Raw genomic sequence first — 21753 nt, 5'->3', positions numbered from 1 at the left:
GAGGTGGTTTGTTTAAGTCAGGCACCCGGGGAGACACCTGTTGTCCGTGGGAGGAATATGGCCATTGACATGCCTGGTGAAAATACCAAAAAAATCAGCTCTTCGGTGTGGAAGTATTTCAACAGAAATGCGGACAACAGGTGTCAAGCCGTGTGTTGCCTTTGTCAAGCTGTAATAAGTAGGGGTAAGGACGTTAACCACCTCGGAACATCCTCCCTTATACGTCACCTGCAGCGCATTCATAATAAGTCAGTGACAAGTTCAAAAACTTTGGGTGACAGCGGAAGCAGTCCACTGACCAGTAAATCCCTTCCTCTTGTAACCAAGCTCACGCAAACCACCCCACCAACTCCCTCAGTGTCAATTTCCTCCTTACCCAGGAATGCCAATAGTCCTGCAGGCCATGTCACTGGCAATTCTGACGAGTCCTCTCCTGCCTGGGATTCCTCCGATGCATCCTTGAGTGTAATGCCTACTGCTGCTGGCGCTGCTGTTGTTGCTGCTGGGAGTCGATCGTCATCCCAGAGGGGAAGTCGTAAGCCCACTTGTACTACTTCCAGTAAGCAATTGACTGTCCAACAGTCCTTTGCGAGGAAGATGAAATATCACAGCAGTCATCCTGCTGCAAAGCGGATAACTGAGGCCTTGACAACTATGTTGGTGTTAGACGTGCGTCCGGTATCCGCCGTTAGTTCACAGGGAACTAGACAATTTCTTGAGGTAGTGTGCCCCCGTTACCAAATACCATCTAGGTTCCACTTCTCTAGGCAGACGATACCGAGAATGTACACGGACGTCAGAAAAAGACTCACCAGTGTCCTAAAAAATGCAGTTGTACCCAATGTCCACTTAACCACGGACATGTGGACAAGTGGAGCAGGGCAGGGTCAGGACTATATGACTGTGACAGCCCACTGGGTAGATGTATGGACTCCCGCCGCAAGAACAGCAGCGGCGGCACCAGTAGCAGCATCTCGCAAACGCCAACTCTTTCCTAGGCAGGCTACGCTTTGTATCACCGCTTTCCAGAATATGCACACAGCTGAAAACCTCTTACGGCAACTGAGGAAGATCATCGCGGAATGGCTTACCCCAATTGGACTCTCCTGTGGATTTGTGGCATCGGACAACGCCAGCAATATTGTGTGTGCATTAAATATGGGCAAATTCCAGCACGTCCCATGTTTTGCACATACCTTGAATTTGGTGGTGCAGAATTTTTTAAAAAACGACAGGGGTGTGCAAGAGATGCTGTCGGTGGCCAGAAGAATTGCGGGACACTTTCGGCGTACAGGCACCACGTACAGAAGACTGGAGCACCACCAAAAACAACTGAACCTGCCCTGCCATCATCTGAAGCAAGAAGTGGTAACGAGGTGGAATTCAACCCTCTATATGCTTCAGAGGTTGGAGGAGCAGCAAAAGGCCATTCAAGCCTATACAATTCAGCACGATATAGGAGGTGGAATGCACCTGTCTCAAGCGCAGTGGAGAATGATTTCAACATTGTGCAAGGTTCTGATGCCCTTTGAACTTGCCACACGTGAAGTCAGTTCAGACACTGCCAGCCTGAGTCAGGTCATTCCCCTCATCAGGCTTTTGCAGAAGAAGCTGGAGACATTGAAGGAGGAGCTAACACGGAGCGATTCCGCTAGGCATGTGGGACTTGTGGATGGAGCCCTTAATTCGCTTAACAAGGATTCACGGGTGGTCAATCTGTTGAAATCAGAGCACTACATTTTGGCCACCATGCTCGATCCTAGATTTAAAGCCTACCTTGGATCTCTCTTTCCGGCAGACACAAGTCTGCTGGGGTTCAAAGACCTGCTGGTGAGAAAATTGTCAAGTCAAGCGGAACGCGACCTGTCAACATCTCCTCCTTCACATTCTCCCGCGAGGAAAAGGCTCAGAATTCCGAGCCCACCCGCTGGCGGTGATGCAGGGCAGTCTGGAGCGACTGCTGATGCTGACATCTGGTCCGGACTGAAGGACCTGACAACGATTACGGACATGTCGTCTACTGTCACTGCATATGATTCTCTCACCATTGAAAGAATGGTGGAGGATTATATGAGTGACCGCATCCAAGTAGGCACGTCACACAGTCCGTACTTATACTGGCAGGAAAAAGAGGCAATTTGGAGGCCCTTGCACAAACTGGCTTTATTCTACCTAAGTTGCCCTCCCACAAGTGTGTACTCCGAAAGAGTGTTTAGTGCCGCCGCTCACCTTGTCAGCAATCGGCGTACGAGGTTACATCCAGAAAATGTGGAGAAGATGATGTTCATTAAAATGAATTATAATCAATTCCTCCGTGGAGACATTGACCAGCAGCAATTGCCTCCACAAAGTACACAGGGAGCTGAGATGGTGGATTCCAGTGGGGACGAATTGATAATCTGTGAGGAGGGGGATGTACACGGTGATATATCGGAGGATGATGATGAGGTGGACATCTTGCCTCTGTAGAGCTAGTTTGTGCAAGGAGAGATTAATTGCTTCTTTTTAGGTGGGGGTCCAAACCAACCCGTCATTTCAGTCACAGTCGTGTGGCAGACCCTGTCACTGAAATGATGGGTTGGTTAAAGTGTGCATGTCCTGTTTATACAACATAAGGGTGGGTGGGAGGGCCCAAGGACAATTCCATCTTGCACCTCTTTTTTCTTTAATTTTTCTTTGCGTCATGTGCTGTTTGGGGAGTATTTTTTGGAAGGGCCATCCTGCGTGACACTGCAGTGCCACTCCTAGATGGGCCCGGTGTTTGTGTCGGCCACTAGGGTCGCTTATCTTACTCACACAGCTACCTCATTGCGCCTCTTTTTTTCTTTGCGTCATGTGCTGTTTGGGGAGGGTTTTTTGGAAGGGACATCCTGCGTGACACTGCAGTGCCACTCCTAGATGGGCCCGGTGTTTGTGTCGGCCACTAGGGTCGCTTATCTTACTCACACAGCTACCTCATTGCGCCTCTTTTTTTCTTTGCGTCATGTGCTGTTTGGGGAGGGTTTTTTGGAAGGGACATCCTGCGTGACACTGCAGTGCCACTCCTAGATGGGCCAGGTGTTTGTGTCGGCCACTAGGGTCGCTTAGCTTAGTCATCCAGCGACCTCGGTGCAAATTTTAGGACTAAAAATAATATTGTGAGGTGTGAGGTATTCAGAATAGACTGAAAATGAGTGGAAATTATGGTTTTTGAGGTTAATAATACTTTGGGATCAAAATGACCCCCAAATTCTATGATTTAAGCTGTTTTTTAGTGTTTTTTGAAAAAAACACCCGAATCCAAAGCACACCCGAATCCGACAAAAAAAATTTGGTGAGGTTTTGCCAAAACGCGGTCGAACCCAAAACACGGCCGCGGAACCGAACCCAAAACCAAAACACAAAACCCGAAAAATTTCAAGTGCACATCTCTACCTCCCACATAACTGAACCTAAGGATGACATATTATAAACACAATTTGCTTCATTTGACATTTTTTACTGCATTTCTCAATAAGAAACTTTGGCCCAGGGGTGCCGTGAAACAAATTCTGATACTCCAGGGAGTCATGTTTCATAAAAGGTTACTAACCACTGGGCAGGCTTTTTAGCAGAATCTGCAACCCAACCTGAATAACCCCCCAAGTCCCGCCCAGCATTGTGATCGCAATCTATTTACAATCACATCGCTGAACAGGTTATAGCAGATTCCCCCTGCATATGCAGCCGCACCGCCACCATTTTCTTTATCGGAACGGCTGTGTGGGACATCACGCAGCTGCCCCAAAACCGGTCTGGCCACCGTTGAGGAGGACAAATGTTCAACGCTGCCCCCTGAGTGACTACCATCACCAAGAAAGCTATTCTTCTGGAGAGGGGGAGTTTAGGAGGCGCTGCCATTCCTCCTGCCATTTCACCACGCCCCTTCTCCCATTTGTGGTTGCCCTGGTTACAATCTGTTACACATGCTCACAGCAATAACAGGTTCTTCTGTCGCAAAAGAAAGTCTACATGCCAGTGCATTGCTGCACAAAAACATGCTCAATACAGTTTTTTATTTATTTATTTTTTATTAAAGCAGGCAAACAGTAACAGAAGAAGCAGACTGTGGTGTATATAGTTCCCATTGCTGTATATGTGTTCTGGTGGAAGGTTACAACGGATCTTATTTTGTATTTGTATTAGTTGGTGTATGAATCTATTTCTGTGTTCTTTAGTTTCCTGTTCTTCTCCAGTAAAGAAGCATGCAACACTCCCTGTCCTGGTTACATTAAATACTCTTATTGAAATATAAGTAACAGATTTAACACTGGCGACGAGGATTAAACTGTTCTTCAGCATGGCTCCAGGTATCAGTGGAGCACCAGTGGGCTGACACAGCACAATTGTGGGGTGCAAACAGGAACAACTCATTCAGACTGCCAGCAGTACCTAACTTGAATAAAGGAGCACGTGAGTTATATCTTCATTTTCTAAGGAAGGGAGGACTAAGTATAAAGAAAAGATGTCAGGATATATTGGCACAATAGCTGCATTTGATGGTACTATAGAGGACTGGAGGGGAGATGTATTAAGCCCGGAGAAGTGAAAAAGAAGTGATAAGTGAAATGTGATAACGCACCAGCCAATCAGCTTCTAACTGTCATTTTTCAAACCTGTAATGATTGGCTGGTGTGTTATCACCTTCCACTTATTGCTGCTTTATCACTTCTCCAGGCTTAATACATCTGCCCCTGGGCTACATATATTGAGAGAGTGGAGTTATATTGTGTTGTTAACGCAGTGCAAGGAGACAGGAAGGTTCCAGTATTACTCAGTGCAATGGGTGCCCACACATACAGTCTGCTGAGGAGTTTAATAGCACCCGAGAAGCCAGCCAACAAGTCCTTTACTGACATTGTGGACATTTTACAAAAGCACTTAAACCCCAAACCATTAGTGATTGCTGAAAGATTCAGGTTTCACAGAAGGAATCAATATGAAAGTGAAAGCATTTCTAAATACATTGCAGAGCTGAGGAAGTTTTCTGAACACTGTGCATTTGGAGCAGGGTTATCAGATGCTCTAAGAGACCTTTAGTTTGTGGGATGAAACACAGACGTTTCAGACTAAAAGATACCCTTGTTCAAGTGCAGAAAAATGTATTTATACATTGTACTTGGCAGTGCTTAAAGTGGTCTTGGAGTGGTGGTGGTGGAACTCATTTCCCCCACCCCCACCCTAATTAAGCAGAGCCAGGACCAGCGCAGGGGATTAAGCACCTAGAGATGGCTACTGACTCACTGTCTCAACACAGTGACTCGAATCATCAGGAAGTATGAATGATTCGAGTCACTCACTGTTTAATGAGTCGAGACAGCTGCAGCAGCAGCCTCTCTCAGCCAGAGGGAGGAAACTCAGTGTGTCCTTCAGTCAGTGTCTTCTACTGAGTGTCTTTATCTGTGATTGGCCAGAGGCTATACCAGGTGACACCCAGTGGGAGGGGGGAGGGAGCAGTCACGACTCACCAGTCAGTGAGTGCTGTGCTGCTGTGCCTGATCCATTTCATGAATCATGATTCATCCTGAGTCAGCCAGTGAGTTGAGACAGTTGTACACTGTGTAGACTCATACCCCTTTCACATCGCACTAAAAACCCGGTATCGACACGGCATATTGCCGTGTCGAAACGGGTCAGTGTGCGATGTGAAAGGTCCTTTTCAGAATTAGCGGGTCGCCTGACCCGGTAATTCAACCCGGTAAAAAAGAAGGGTTATTACCGGGTTGATTACCGGGTCAGGCGCGGTGTGAATGGGAGCCGTTCCGATGCGACACGGCTCCCATTCACAGCATAGGCAGAGGCGGCGCAGGAGATGAGCTCATCTCCTGGCACCGCCTCCACCCCCGCCCCTGCTGCTGCTGCGCCCTCCGCTGCTATGGCAACCGACCCGGTATATTGCCGGGTCGGAAAGCCAGCAATGGAGCGCAAATGCCGGATCCCACCCGGTAAGTACACGTTTCTCTTACCGGGTAGGACCCGGCATTTGCGATCTGAATGCAGCATCAGTGACTCAGTGGATGGATCTGATTCATGCAGCATAAGCCTGCAGGAGGTGGAGCCCCTGTGGTACAGTGTTCTCAACTCACTGTTCCTGCTCAATGTGATTGTGGGTGGCAAACTCCCTGGAGGCTAGATAGTGGATAATATAATAAATCCAAGCCCACCTAAATTCATCCAATTAGCAAAGTATGCAAAATAAAAAATACAATTTTTATTTGGTTTAGTTACAGACTGAATGATGTGTTTCATGGCTGTTAAGCTTTCTCTCCTCAACCAGAAGTAATGTGCATATTCTGTAACTAGTATGCAATAAGTGGTTATTAATAATATATCAACATAACAGTGAATCTATGTTAATATATTATTAACAATCAGTGCATAAGCAGCTGCCTCCCCCAGATACACTGCACAATCACTGCAGCTGAATAACTCCCGGCCTCCATGAGTCCAGCACTGATCTGCCAGCACTGGCAACTCACTGATTGATTCATGTGCAGTCTCTGCAATACATTAAAATACAAATGAGTCATGACTCATGTGCCGAGACACTCACTCGAGACACTTCACTGAACTGAGTCATGTGTCTCAACTCAGTTCAGTGAATCACTTTGCCCATAAAAGCACCTCCTAGTTGCAAAACAAAAAGGGGTGTGGTCTCACAAAGATGGGTGTTATCACTCAATAGTACCCCTTATTCAGATTACGCCTCACAGTAGAATAATCTTAGGAGGCAGGTCCCTCCTCCCCGGCCAGTGCCATCATTCCAATTATATTTTGGAAGATGACACTGGCCACTAGAGAGCAAAGACTCTAGCACAGTGGTAGTCTTTGCTTTCTATGTGCAGGGCCGTCTTCCCGAAGAGATCACCGGGAAGATGGCGCCACTGCCACTGGCTACAGCATAGGCATACTGGGGAGGGTTAGCAAACTGGAGCCCCTGCTGGGCCCCTCCACCAATACACGTCTTTCGGCGGTTTTGGGGTGTTTTTATAACAACATGGGGTCTAATTAAGACCTGTTTGCTGGGCTGCGTTTTTAGCTGTCCTGCGATCAGATAGTCGCCGCCTACAGGGGAAGTGTTGCTGTGCAATTGTGTGCATTCCTATGTGTAGCAGAGCTGCTAAAAATCAGTATGTGCAGTTTCTGCGCAGTCCAGGACTTACTCTTCCAGTGCGATTGAATCCTGCTGATCAGGGCCGCAGCTGACGTCAGACACCCTCCCTCAAAACACTTGGGCACGCCTGCGTTTTTAGTAACACGCCCTGTACACGGTCAGGTGCCACCCACAAACGGCCTCTTTCTGCCAACCACCTTGCATACGCCCGTGCGAATGAATCCTTTGCACCATCCTGCCGTTGACCGCGATGCCCGTTGTAGCCATCCGACGTGCGTCCGCGGCTCAGACGCATGCGCACTTAGGATCTGTTTGCACAGCAGTGATCAGATCTGAATTAGGCCCATGGTGACAACACTGTAGCACAGAGATTATCAACCTTTTACAACTCGCGGCACACTGAACAAGAATTAAATATTGCCAAGGCACATTCACATATAATGGTGATGCATGGTGCAGTTGTGTGTCCTATGATGTCATGTTGCAGCTTCTCCATAGGTAACGCCTGAGCCACATCTGAGAAAGCCAAAAGAGCCCAACACTGCCCGGGCCCAAAATTAGAACTGGCTCTGCAACCACTAAACCCACCAGTATTGATTGTTCCAGGGCCTCAGTAGCGGCAAAACACTGACGGGCCTGGCTGTGCTTCTATGGCGGCACACCTGGAGACTGCTCAGGGCACACTATTGTGCCACCACGGCAAAGTGGTTGAAAAACTCTGCTCTATGGGCTATTTCACACACTCAGATTTTGTCCAGACAGCAAAAAGACAGACAAAAGTCGGCCTTTTTTTTACCGTGCTTATTGCTGTGCGCATGTATAGCAGCAGCAGAAGAAGAAAAAAGCTGTTGTGTGTGAAAGCTCCCATTCACACACATACTACACTGCCTTCAGGGACGGCACGGCCACGGCCCAGCAGTCGGACATTTCAGTGAATAGATCCAGCTGCAAACCGTGACCGTGCTGAAAGCCCACTACAGCAACAATACTTTATTAAAAAACACACACGGGAAAAACTGGATGTTTTTTTGCCATTTTTTTTGCTGTCTTGTCAAAACTGTAGTGTGAGAAATAGCCCTATGACAGGCGGCGGTACCGACAGCATGAAGCCTCCTCTCCCCTCCCCTGTGACAAGCAGTGTGCAGACCTAGAAGGGGGCAAAGCTACGCGGGGGAAAGGGGCGGAGCTAAACGGGACCAGGCTGCAGCCTGCGACACAGGAGGATAACATGCCACAGCCAGCCTTCTCTAGTTAAGTGGATGGAAGGAGTGAGTGAAAGTGTGTGTGTGTGTGTGTGTGTGTGTGTGTGTGTGTGTGTGTGTGTGTTTGTATACAGTATCTTTGAACTATATAAGCATGTGTGACTGTGTATGTGTGTAATGTATGTACAGTGTGTGTGTGTGTGTGTGTGTGTGTGTGTGTGTGTGTGTGTGTGTATCTGTATGTGTGTGTGTGAGTGTATGACTGTGGCATAATGGGTGTAAGCGTCACTAGTACTGGGGGCGTTACGTGTAAGTGTGATTGGTACAGGGGGCATTGCGTGTGCAACCGTCACTGGTACAGGGGGCGTTATGTGTAAGCGTCACTGGTACAGGGGACATTATGTGTCTTAGCGTCACTGCTACAGGGGACGCTATGTGTCTTAGCATCACTTCTACAGGGGGCGTTACACGTGTAAGCATCACTGCTACAGGGGGCGTTACGTGTGTAAGAGTAACTGCTACAGGGGGTATTGCGTGTGTAAACGTCACTGCTACATGGAGCGTTACATTTGTAAGCATCACTGCTACAGGAGGCGTTCCATGTGTAAGCGCTACTGCTACAGGGGGCAGTAAGTGTGTAAATGTCACTGCTACAGGGGGCATTACGTGTAAGCGTCACTGCTACAGGGGCCATTACATGTGTAAGCGTCACAGCTACAGGGGCGTTACGTGTGTAAGTGTCACTGCTACTTGCGGCGTTACATGTGTAAATTTAACTGCTACAGGGGGTGTTACGTGGAAGCGTCACTGGTACAGGGGGCATTATGTGTGAAAATGTTACTGGTACAGGGGGCGTTACGTGTAAGCGTCATTGGTACAGGGTGCGTTACGTGTGTAAGCATCACTGATACAGGGGGTGTTACATGTGTAAATTTAACTGCTACAGGGGGTGTTACGTGTGTAAGCGTCACTGGTACAGGGGGTGTTACGTGTGTAAGTGTCACTGGTACAGAGGGCGTTACGTGTGTAAGCGTTACTGCTACAGGGGGTGTTATGTGTGTAAGCGAAATTACTACAGGGGGCATTACATGTGTAAGTGTCACTACTACAGGGGGAGTTGTGTGTAAACATCACTGCTACAGGGGGCGTTACATGTGTAAGCGTTACTGCTACAGGGGGTATTACGTGTGTAAGCATCACTGCTAAACGGGGTGTTATGTGTGTAAGAGTCACTGGTACAGGGGGCATTAAGTGTGTAAGCATTACTGCTGCAGGGGGCGTTACAAGTGTAATCCTCACCGCTACAGGGGGCGTTATGTGTGTAAGCATCACTGGTACAGGGGACATTATATGTGTAAGCGTCAGTGGTACAGGGGGCGTTACGTGTGCAAGCATCACTGGTACAAGAAGCGTTACGTGTGTAAGCATCACTGGTACAGGGGACGTTACGTGTGTAAGCGTCAATGGTACAGGGGGCGTTACGTGTGTAAGCATCACTGGTACAGGGGCGTTACATGTGAAAGCATTACTGCTACAGGGGGTGTTATGTGTTTAAGTGTAACTGCTACAGGGGGCGTTACGTGTAAAGGCCCCCATCCACTAGTCAGATTTGGGCAGTTTTCTTCAGATTTCGATGCATCTGACCGTCATATCTGAAGAAAAATGTCACATTGGATGGCTCTTCAGATCCAATGCTCACTCCCGTGTCAGATATGTCTGAACTACAGATCTCTGAGGCTGCCCCAACTATTTATCTGAATCTGAAGAAAACAGGTGCACATCGGATTGTTTTTTTTACTTCAGATGTATCTGATCAGATTCATCTGAAGCGTCACTTGACTGGCATCTCCCTGACCACTCCCACCCACCAAGAGGGGGAACAGCGGCAGCAGCAGCATCAGATCAATCACATGTAGCATGTGTGCATAGAGATATATCTGATGCGATCTGGCACATGATATATTGCATCAGATATATCTGAAGTGAATGTAATGAAAATTAAAGCCAGGGTCTGATCCGATTCCCGGGACGCTCCCGGGAGAGTTCAAGAGAAATCTGATGCTATCTGCAGTTCAGACAAGTCTGAGTAGTGGATGGCCACCTTAAGTGTCACTGCTGCAGGGGGCATTACATGTGTAAGCATCACTGGTACAGGAGGCGTTACGTGTGTAAGCATTACTAGTATGTGTGTAATGTATGTACAGTGTGTGTGTGTATGTATCTGTGTGTGTGTATGTATGACTGCGGCATAATGTGTGTAGGCGTCACTGGTATAGGGGGCATTGCGTGTAAGCATGACTGGAACAGGGGACGTTACATGGAAGTGTCACTGCCATGGGGGGCATTACGTGTGTAAGCGTCACTGGTACAGGGGGCATTATGTGTGTAAGCATCACTGGTACAGCAGGCGTTATGTGTGTAAGCGCCAATGGTACAGGGGGCGTTATGTGTGTAAGCGTCACTGGTACAGGGGGTGTCATGTGTGTAAGTGTCACTGCTACAGGAGGCGTTATTTGTGTAAGCATCACTGCAACAGGGGGCATTACGTGTGTTAATGTCACTGTAAAAAGGGGGCGTTACATCTGTAAATGTTACTGCTACAGAGGGCGTTACATGTATCACTACTACAGGGGGCATTACGTTTGTAAGCATCACTGCTACAGAGGGCATTGTGTTTGTAAGGGTCACTGTTACAGGGGGCGTTATGTGTGAAGCGTCACTTCTTAACGGGGCACTATATGTGTTAGTGTCACTGCTACGGTTGGAGTTACGTGTAAGCATCACTGCTACAGGGGGCGTTACATGTGTAAGCGTCACTGCTGCAGGGGGCATTATGTGTCTGTAACTGCTACAGGGGGCGTTACGTGTGTAAACATCACTGCTACTGGGGGCGTTACGTGTGTAAACATCACTGCTACTGGGGGCGTTATGTGCGTAAGCCTTACTGCTACAGGGGGCGTTACGTGTGTAAGCATTACTGCTACAGGGGGCATTATGTGTGTAAGCATCACTGCTACATGGGATGTTACGTGTGTAAGCATCACTGATACATGGGTTGTTACGTGTGTAAGTGTCACTGCTACAAGGGGCGTTACATGGAAGTGCCACTGCTAAAGGGGGGGCAGTGTGTTTGTAAGCGTCAATGGTACAAGAGGCATAATGTGTGTAAGCATCACTGGTACAGCGGGCGTTATGTATGCAAGTGTCACTGGTACATAAGGCGTTATGTGTGTAAGCATCACTGGTACAGGGGGTGTTGTGTGTGTAAGCATCACTGCTATAGGGAGCGTTACTAGTGTAAGCATCACTGCAATAGGGGGCATTACATGTGTTAGCGTCACTGCCACAGTGGGCAATATATGTGTAAATGTCACTGCTACAGGGGGCATTACGTGTAAGAGTCACTACTACAGGGGGCGTTACGTGTGTAATTGTAAGTGCTACAGGGGGTGTTACAGGTGTAAACGTCACTGCTACAGGGGGCGTTACGTGTGTAAGCATTACTGGTACAGGGGACGTTACGTGTGTAAGTGTGACTGGTACAGGGGGCATTACGTGTATAAGCGTCACTGGTATAGGTGGCATTACGTTTGTAAGCGTCACTGCTACAGGGGGTGTTACGTGTGTAAGCGTCACTGGTACAGGGTGCGTTACATGTGTAAGCGTCAATGGTACAGGAAGCTTTACATGTGTAAGTGTCACTAGTACAGGGGGGCATTACACGTGTAAGCATCACTGCTACAGTGGGCATAAAGAGTGTAAGCGTCATTGGTACAGGGGGCGTTACGTGTGTAAACATCACTGCTACAGGGGGTGTTACATGCGTCACTGCTACAGGGGGCATTACATTTGTAAGCGTCACTGCTACAGGGGGCTTTACGTGTGTAAGCGTCACTGGTACAGGTGGCGTTATGTGTGTAAGTGTCACTGCTACGGGGGGCGTTACGTGTAAGTGTCACTAATACATGGGGCGTTGCGTGTGTAAGCATCCCTGCTACAAGGGCATTATGTGTGTAAGCGTCACTGGTGCAGGGGGCGTTATGTGTGTAAGCATCACTGGTACAGGGGGCATTACGTGTAAGTGTCACTGGTACATGGGGAGTTACGTGTAAGTGTCACTGGTACATGGGGAGTTACGTGTAAGCGGCACTGCTACAGGAGGCGTTACGTCTGTAAGCGTCACTGCAACAGGGGACGTTACGTGTGTAAGCATCACTGCTACAAGGGGGCGTTACGTGTGTAAGCGTCACTGCTACAGGAGGCGTTACGTCTGTAAGCGTCACTGCAACAGGGGACGTTACGTGTGTAAGCGTCACTGCTACAAGGGGGCGTTATATGTGTAAGCGTCACTGCTACAGGGGGCGTTATGTGTAAGCGTCACTGGTACATGGTGCATTACATGTGTAAGTGTCACTACTACATGTGTAAGCGTCACTATTACATGACAACTACAGTTGGCATGTATAAGCGGCACTACTACAGGGTTCATTGTGTGTATAAACGGCACTACTACATGGTTCATTGTGTGTATAAGCGACACTACTACAGGTTGCATTATGTGTATTAGCATCACTGCTACAGGGAGCTTTATGTGTGCTGCCCCTTTGTAAAGTATGGGAGGGCGCAAATTTATAAATTGCAGGGGACGCCGAACACCCTAGCACCGGACCTGGACGTAGCCATACCCCTTAAGGGTGTTATTAAAGAAACATTCACATTTATAATGCCACACGCTATGGAGACACCTGACTTAACAAAGCAGTGCAGTGCAAGACCTCTCACCCCACCAACACATCTGCCACCATCATCCGTGCACACAAATTGGTACAAGCGTCCTGATCACGGAATTGCAGAACAGTTCTCAATTAACAGGATCATCTTGCCAAAAGCATTATCTCACACTGACATACCTATGTCAGGAATGATCATTCATTTGTAGTTACCTTTAAATTATTCTAGTGGCCATAGCTGCCTTTGATTGCAAATGCTGTTCCCACAGAAGTCTTTGCGGACTGCGATATGGGCAAAAATACCAAGCTCCAAAAAGGTTAGATTTTTAGGGCTTGCTTTCCACTATCTAATGCCATCTTGGTAGACATAGTAGGCTAGCATGAGTTCAATTCCAGACCTGTATAAGCACTGTGTAACATGTGTGCTTTATAAAGATAGCTGTTAATCTTAAAGTGGCATTTGACATTGTAGCTTATTTTTTGTTCGGAGATGGGGTGTTAGCAAACCAAAAAAGTTAGCAATTGGGTAAAACCATGTTGCACAGCAGGTGGGGCAGATGTAACATGTGCAGAGATGGCGTCACGTGGTGGTAGGCACAACGTATATAAGGGATGGGGGTGGTTAACAGAAAATATATAAGGGTCCACAAAATTATGTTTTATATATATATATATATATATATATATATATATATATATATATATATATATATACGAATATTCAGCCGGCACTAACATTAGGATTCCAACACTGTAATGGCTGCGGTGCCTTCCGTGAGCAGGTTGCCCCAACCCGATATAGCATCCACACTCTGGCTGCACTCAGGCAGACTTCTATAGCGTTTTTACTGTTGAAAAACTTTTATTTTCATCCTACGGCGTTTGGGGGTATAACCCGTAGTACGGCTGACCGGCGGTCTCCTGACCGCCGGTCAGCTTACCGACGCCGGGATCCCGGCAGCATACGGACGCCGGGATCCCGGCGGGGAGGGGCGAGTGCAGCAAGCCCCTTGCGGGCTCGGTGGCGACCTGCGGTCGCCACAGGTTCTATTCCCACTCTATGGGTGTCGTGGACACCCACGAGTGGAAATAGTCCCTGTTGGTCGGCATGCCGACCATCGGGACAGTGACCCGTCAGGCTGGTCGAGGAGGTCATGTGACTGTCGGTCAGCTGACCGGCGGTCACATGAATACCACCCGTCAGGGACATAGCCATCAGGGACATAGATATATATGCTCGAGATACAAATGTGGGACGCCCTGAGCTATCAGTTTCCCTATCCACGTAGACATGTAATGTGAATACCAAGGTATAAGTTCTGGTGTGTATGTTGCATGCACCCTTAATAATGATGGCTTTCACTCAACCAAAACATCATCTATTCTACTGTATAATAGTAGACTAACGCTGCTCCTCACCTCTATGGGGGAGAATTCAAGTGTTTTGCGCACCGGCTCATTTTGATGAGCTAGTAACTACTAGTTCTAGTATGTTTGTCTGTTCATTCCGGTATCACGCAAAAACTACTGGATGAATTTGGATCGCGTTTTCACTATTAGACAGCTTAGTGACCTAGAAAGAAACTGAATTATGTATGATTTTGATGTGACATCAGGGAGAGGAGCAATAAATGAAAAAACAGACACTTGACATTCGGTGCGCGCAGTGTGCAACCTCTGAAGAGGACTCGAATTGTGCTTCAGAGTGCGGGGGGCACATAGAGAATGAATCAGTATTACTGGGACTCACTCACCTACAGGCTTCATAGCAACTGCACCACCTTCACCCACAGTAGTTCCAGGACTGGGTGAGTGGGATTAAAGTACAGCCAGTTTAAATATCTAGGGTTGGTACCTAGTAGATGGAAATACAATGGTGAAAAAGAAAAGCAAGAAAGAAAGCTAAAGAATGTACGCTGTAATAGTTGCATGATGGTATTTACACATTAAGACGTTAAAGTTGTCTAAAATTCTCTTTAACAATGTCTTATCAATAATATTTTACTTTAAACTTTGCCTACATAAAATATCAAGTTTTACTAACATGCTCCTCATCCTGGATGTCACCCCTGGGGTGCTTCATGCAGCTGTTGTTCCTGGAAAAGACATTTCAGCATTATTTACCCACACTTTCACGCTACCCTTCCCCAAGATGCAGAGGAGAGTTATTAAAGGAATGAAAGTAAGAGGTGTGTTTGTGGCAACTAAATCTTCACTGAGATCAGTGGCGTAACTAGAAATTTTTCTCCCCCAAGCCAAAAAATTCTTCGGCGCCCCCGCTTCATGCTCCATAATTGGGAGCAAGAAAGGGATAAATATGGGGCGTGGTTTTGTTGGAGTGGGCGTGGTTTCGCATAAAGGGGCGTGGCATTGCAGGAAAAGACTACCTTATACCCCAGTTTTGCAACCTGCACGCCCAGACGTTAGCCACCACAGGAAAGAAAAATAATCCTGATTCATGCCCCTTACATTATTTGTCATTTTTCCTCCTTATAGTAATGCCCAGTATACATTATGCCACATACTGCAATGGCCCTTAGACATTATGCCGCACACAATAATGCACGACACAATATGCACACACTGTAATGCCCCCGACACATTATGCCACACACCGTAATGTCTGTGACACATTATGCCACACACCGTAATGCCTGTGACACATTATGACAGGAATCGCAATGCCCGTTATACATTATGCTACACACTGCAATGCCCCTGATACATTATAGCACATACAATGTCTGTGACACATTATGACACACACCGCAATGTCCGTGATACATTATGCCACACACTGCAATGCCCGATACATTATAGCACATACAATGCCTGTGCCACATTATGCCACACACTGCAATGACCTTGAGACATTATACCACAATGCCCGTGATATAGTATACCATACACCGTAATGCCTGTGACACATACCGCAATGCCCGTTATGTATTATGCCACACTGCAATGACCCTGAGACATTATACCACATACCACAATGCCCGTGATATAGTATACCACACACCGTAATGCCTGACACATTATGACACACACCGCAATGTCCGTGATACATTATGCCACACACTGCAATGACCCTGAGACATTATACCACATATCACAATGCCCGCGATATAGTATACCATACACCGTAATGCCCGTGACACATTAATACACACACCGCAATGTCCGTGATACATTATGCCACACACCGTAATGCCCATTACACATTAAGTCCTACAGTAAGGCTTCTAATTACTTTTCAATTACCTGCTCGTTGTCAGGGGTTTCATGCACTGGGTGTCATGCTCGTTGCCAGGGGTTTCATGCTCTTGGTTCCATGCACGGTGCCAGGGGTTTTCATGCTCAGGGTGTCATGCTCGTTGCCAGGGGTTTCATGCACTGGGTGTCATGCTCGTTGCCAGGTGTTTCATGCACTGGGTGTCATGCTCGTTGCCAGGTGTTTCATGCACTGGGTGTCATGCTCGTTGCTAGGAGGTAGTCCTTGTTGCTAGGACTGTGCTCCCAGTGCCACATATGTCCCCAGTGCCAGATATTCCCCCACGGTGCCAGGTACTTACATGCCCCAGTGCCAAATATAGTCGTCCCCCCATGTGCCAGGTACACATATACCCCCCCAGTGCCACATATGCCCCCAGTGCCAGATATTCCCCCCCAGTGCCACATATGCCCCCAGTGCCAAATATGCCCCCAGTGCCATATATGCCCCCAGTGCCAGATATTCCCCACCAGTGCCATATATGCCCCCAGTGCCAGATATCCCCCCCCAGTGCCATATATGCCCCCAGTGCCAGATATTCCCCCCCAGTGCCATATATGCCCCCAGTGCCAGATATTCCCCCCCAGTGCCATATATGCCCCAGTGCCAGATATCCCCCCCCCCAGTGCCAGATATTCCCCCCAGTGCCAGATATTCCCCCCAGTGCCATATATGCCCCAGTGCCAGATATCCCCCCCTCAGTGCCAGATATTCCCCCCAGTGCCATATATGCCCCAGTGCCAGATATCCCCCCCCAGTGCCATATATGCCCCCTGTGCCATATATGCCCCCAGTGCCAGATATCCCCCCCCCAGTGCCATATATGCCCCCAGTGCCAGATATTCCCCCCCAGTGCCATATATGCCCCAGTGCCAGATATCCCCCCCCAGTGCCAGATATGCCCCCAGTGCCAGATATTCCCCCCAGTGCCAGAAATGCCCCAGTGCTAGATATTCCTCCCTCCCCCCCTCCATGCCATATATGCCCCCAGTGCCAGATATTTACCCCCCCCCCCCCCCCCCCCCCCGCCGTCGCTTTTTGGAGGGACACGGAGGGCACAGCTCGTCTCTCCTGTGTCCCTCCTGCTGCATCATTTCCGGCGGCCGCGGGTCTAATAGGGGGAAGTGCCGGTTCGGGAGCCAATTAGAGCTCACGGACGGCACTTCCCCCTATTAGACCCGCGGCCGCCGGAGATGATGCAGCAGGAGGGACACAGGGAGGCGCGCTGTGTGCCCTCCGTGTCCCTCCAAAAAGCGGCGGAGGGAAGGAGACTGCAGACTGACATGCGGACGCTCGTCCGCATGTCAGTCTGCTGTAAATCAGTGGCGCCCCCGCAGCCCCTCGCCCCCAAGCCACCGCGAGGACTGCGGGGGCAGTAGTTACGCCACTGACTGAGATACAAATTGCAACAACATGACACCTTGCAGGGAAAGCAAACTCTGTGCAAAAATTGCCTGCATTGCGAAGTTTGGGAAGTTTCATCCGTATGCAGGAGTTCCCATAATGGACCTAATTCAGACCTGATCGTAGCAGCAAATTTGACAGCGGTTGGGCAAACCCATGTGGACTGTAAAAGGGGGGGGGGGGGGCAGATATAACATGCGCAGAGAGAGTTAGATTTAGGTGGGGTATGTTAGGAATGAAATCTAAGTTGCAGTGCCAAAATAAAGCAACCAGTATTTACCCTGCACAGAAACAAAATAACCCACCCAAATCTAACTCTCTCTGCACATGTTATATCTATCGCAACCCCCCCCCCCCCCCCCACCACCTTCCTGCGGTTTTTGGTTTTGCCCAACTGCTAACAAAGTTGCTGCTACTATCAGGTCTGAATTGGGCCCAGCATTCCCAGAGCGTAGTGTTAAACCTTTGATGGCTTTTCCATTGATAGTTGATGGTTTTAAACCATCAGTTAGAAACCATTGATGACTGAGCCATCAATGGTTTAACCTTGTGCATACACTGGCCGTGGTCTGCATTAGTCCATATATACCATCAGTGGCCTCCCAACGATGGTAAAACTAGTTAACATCACTATCAGACCATCAGTGATTGATAATTAGGACCATAACAAGGGGTTTGTGAGCGGCCTCATCTCATGGCTCTAAGGGTGGCATAATTGCTGCCCCGCTGCCCTTGCTTCTGCCTGGAATAGGCAGCTACTCGGAGTGTCCCCAGGATGCTTCTGGCAGTACTGCACTTCCCAATGCTGGCAGCCCCATTCCCTGGAGCAACATCATGATGTCATGCACTTAGAGGATGGGGACAGCACGGGGCACCCTGGAGCCCTGTTATGCCTCTATTGCTTAAGGGTTAACGGCATACCGGAGAGTAGATAGTGCAGTCATTTGGCCCAAAGAGATCTGACTTGTGGCTGAGGATGTTATCTAAAGTTCTCTTTAGATAGAGGGACCATATCATCCCTTTAACCAGGGACGCTCATGGATTACACAGGTTCTGTGGCTAACTGACTTCAAGCCTACATTTCAGCTGGTTTTAATCAGCCACAGAACCTGTGTAATCCATGAGCGTCCCAGGTAAAAGGGATAATATGGTCACTCTACTTTAGACCATACTTGCCTACTTTCGGAAACCAGTTTCAGGGAGATTCTATACTGTATGAGAGCGTGCATGGCAAGACGCTGAAGGGGCGTGTCTATCTCCACCTATGGGCGTGTCTACTGCCGCTCTGAGTGCTGTCCTGCAGTTGCACACAGGAGTCATTGCCACCCTACACACACACACACACGGGTCAGTGCCACCCCACACACACACACACACACGTCAGTGCCTCCGTACACACACACTGGTCAGTGCCATCCTACACACACACACACACGCACACACACACACACACATACATGGATCAGTGCCACCTTACACACACACACAGGGGTCAGTGCCACCCTTCACAAATGGGTCAGTGCCACCCTACACACACACACACACATGGGTCAGTGCTACCCTACACACACATGGGTCAGTGCCACCCTACACACACACACACACGGGTCAGTGCCACCCTACCTACACACACACACACAGGTCAGTGCCACCCTACACACACACACACGTCAGTGCCACCCTACACACACGTCAGTGCCACCCTACACACACACGTCAGTGCCACCCTACACACACACATACACGGGTCAGTGCCAACACACACACACGTCAGTGCCACCCTACACACACACACACACTCATACAAACAGGGGTCAGTGCCACCCTACACACACATACATACATACATACATACATACATACATACATACATACATACATAGGTAAGTGCCAGCCTACAGTTACACAGGGGCCAATTCCAAACTATGCACACACGCTGTGGGTAGAACCATACACTCACCTTGGGACCAGGCACTCCATCTCCAGCCTCTCGTCCAAGTTCTCAGCCACCTCCTAGCTCAGTCTTCCTGCCAAAGCGGTTCTCCGTGCCTGTCCTGTCACTCCCCTTCCCAGATATCTCACTGCCCGCTGCTCCCAATCAGGGACGGATCTAGACTTTTCTTTAGGGGGGCGGTTTACTGTTTAATCATGACTCCTCCCTCTACAGTCCCAACTCCTCCCATCAGCAATCCTAACTCCTCCTCTCTCAATTCTGACTGAACTTTTTGAGTGAGACTGAGATAGAGCTTTGTTATTGTTCTATGTACATGTGACTGTGCTATGGGGTAATTGTAATTATTAGCCCTAGTACCCACACACCAGCAAGTGAGGGGCAAATGCTCTGTAACCCTTGCTCTCCTGGCTCCTCTGTGCTGCTGTGGTATAAGCTGCAGCACATTGTTCTGCCTCAGGCTCTCCCAGGAGAGCTCTCTTCTGCTCAAAAGTGGGCGTGGCTATGACTGTGTTAGGGGGGGGCGGTCGCCCCCTTCGCCCCCCTCTAGATCCGGCCCTGCTCCCAATGTGCAGGGGCAGGGGGGAATGGGGATCCGCTGATGCTGCTGCTGCCAACCCATGTGGTCTCCATGCCTGCCCTGCCTGCACTGGTGAGCGGAAGGGAGATCACCGCTTGTAGGCATTGGTGTGCGGCTACGCATCCTGCGCCGCAGTGTATGGCCATATCAAGCTCCGCCCCCATCGCGTCAGGACCCAGAGGTCACACATGCGCAACCCGGATTTTACATGGGGCTGGAGGATTCCGAGGGATTGAAGGCACTTTCCAGGGCAGCGGTAGACTGGCCGGGGAAACGGGAGCCTCCCGCAGAATGCGGGAGTGTCGGCAAGTATGCTTTAGACCAGGGGTGGGCAATTATTTCAGCTGGGGGGCCGCTTAACACTTCCAGCGAATATTCGAGGGCCACACACAAAATACTCAAAAAGAGATCCCTTTTTACACATTACGGCAGACAGCGTGCCCTTTTTACACATTACGGCAGACAGCGTCCCCCTTTTTACACATTATGGCAGACAGCGTGCCCTTTTTAAACATTACGACAGATAGCGTCCCCTTTTTACACATTACAGCAGACAGCGCCCCTGTTTTTACACACTATGGCAGACAGCGCCTCCGTTTTTACACATTACGGCAGACAGCGCCCCCGTTTTTACACATTACGGCAGACAGCGCCCCCGTTTTTACACAGTACGGCAAACAGCGCCCCCATTTTTATACATTACGGCAGACAGCGCCCTCGTTTTTACACATTACGGCAGACAGCGTCCCCTTTTTACACATTACGGCAGACAGCGTCCCCGTTTTATACATTACGGCAGACAGCGCCCCCGTTTTTACACATTACGGCAGACAGCGCCCCCGTTTTTACACATTACGGCAGACAGTCCCTACCCCCCTTTCCCCCCCTAAACCCATATTGCAGTTTTTAACTCCCCTCCCTCCCCACCCCTAAACCTATATGGCAGCTTAAGCAGTGATCCAGGGGCTGGCTGGACAGGGGGTTTATCTGTTTGTCACAGTGGCAGACGATCCCCGCTGTCCGATGATCCGCGCTGCTGCCGGCCGGAGTCACAGCTGATGTGGCCTTTCCTGCTCCCGCTCGCTGCCCGCCGCTTCTCCTCACTGGCCGCCGCTTCTTCTTCTCACTGGCCGCCGCTTCTCGACCGCCGCTCCTGCTCACTGCAGTGCCCGCCCCCGTGCCTCCCAGCGCATGATAACAGTGGAAATCCCGGCAGCTGACCCTGTGACGTGACCGGGATTTCCTCAGCGGCGCTGCGTCTGAGAGCAGTGCAATGACAAGCGGCATGTCGGGCCGCTTGTCATTGCACTCTGGTGGGGCACAGCGGGCCAGGCAGGATCGGTCCGCGGGCCGCATCCGGCCCGCGGGCCGCCTGTTGCCCACCCCTACTTTAGACAGACATCAGTAAGTACAGGAAGTGATGAGAGCAGATGTACACTGATTTCCATCACAAGCAAGCTCTGTTGCAAATATCTTAAGT

At 49.2% G+C, this 21753-nt stretch overlaps 1 long non-coding RNA gene across 1 annotated transcript in view; it reads left to right on the top strand.

Moving 5' to 3' along the window:
• Positions 1–4113: 4113 nt before the first annotated feature.
• LOC135058999 (uncharacterized) overlaps positions 4114–21753 on the top strand; it is a 54926-nt gene continuing 37286 nt past the window's right edge. The window contains exon 1 of the long non-coding RNA XR_010245424.1: positions 4114–4431. This is a non-coding gene — a long non-coding RNA (uncharacterized LOC135058999). The remainder of the gene's footprint in view (positions 4432–21753) is intronic.

The sequence above is a fragment of the Pseudophryne corroboree genome, chromosome 1, assembly GCF_028390025.1.
Source record: "Pseudophryne corroboree isolate aPseCor3 chromosome 1, aPseCor3.hap2, whole genome shotgun sequence".
Classification (NCBI taxonomy): Eukaryota; Metazoa; Chordata; class Amphibia; order Anura; family Myobatrachidae; genus Pseudophryne; species Pseudophryne corroboree.
The sequence above is the reverse complement of the archived record's forward strand: the minus strand, read 5'-3'. Positions and strand labels throughout refer to the sequence as shown.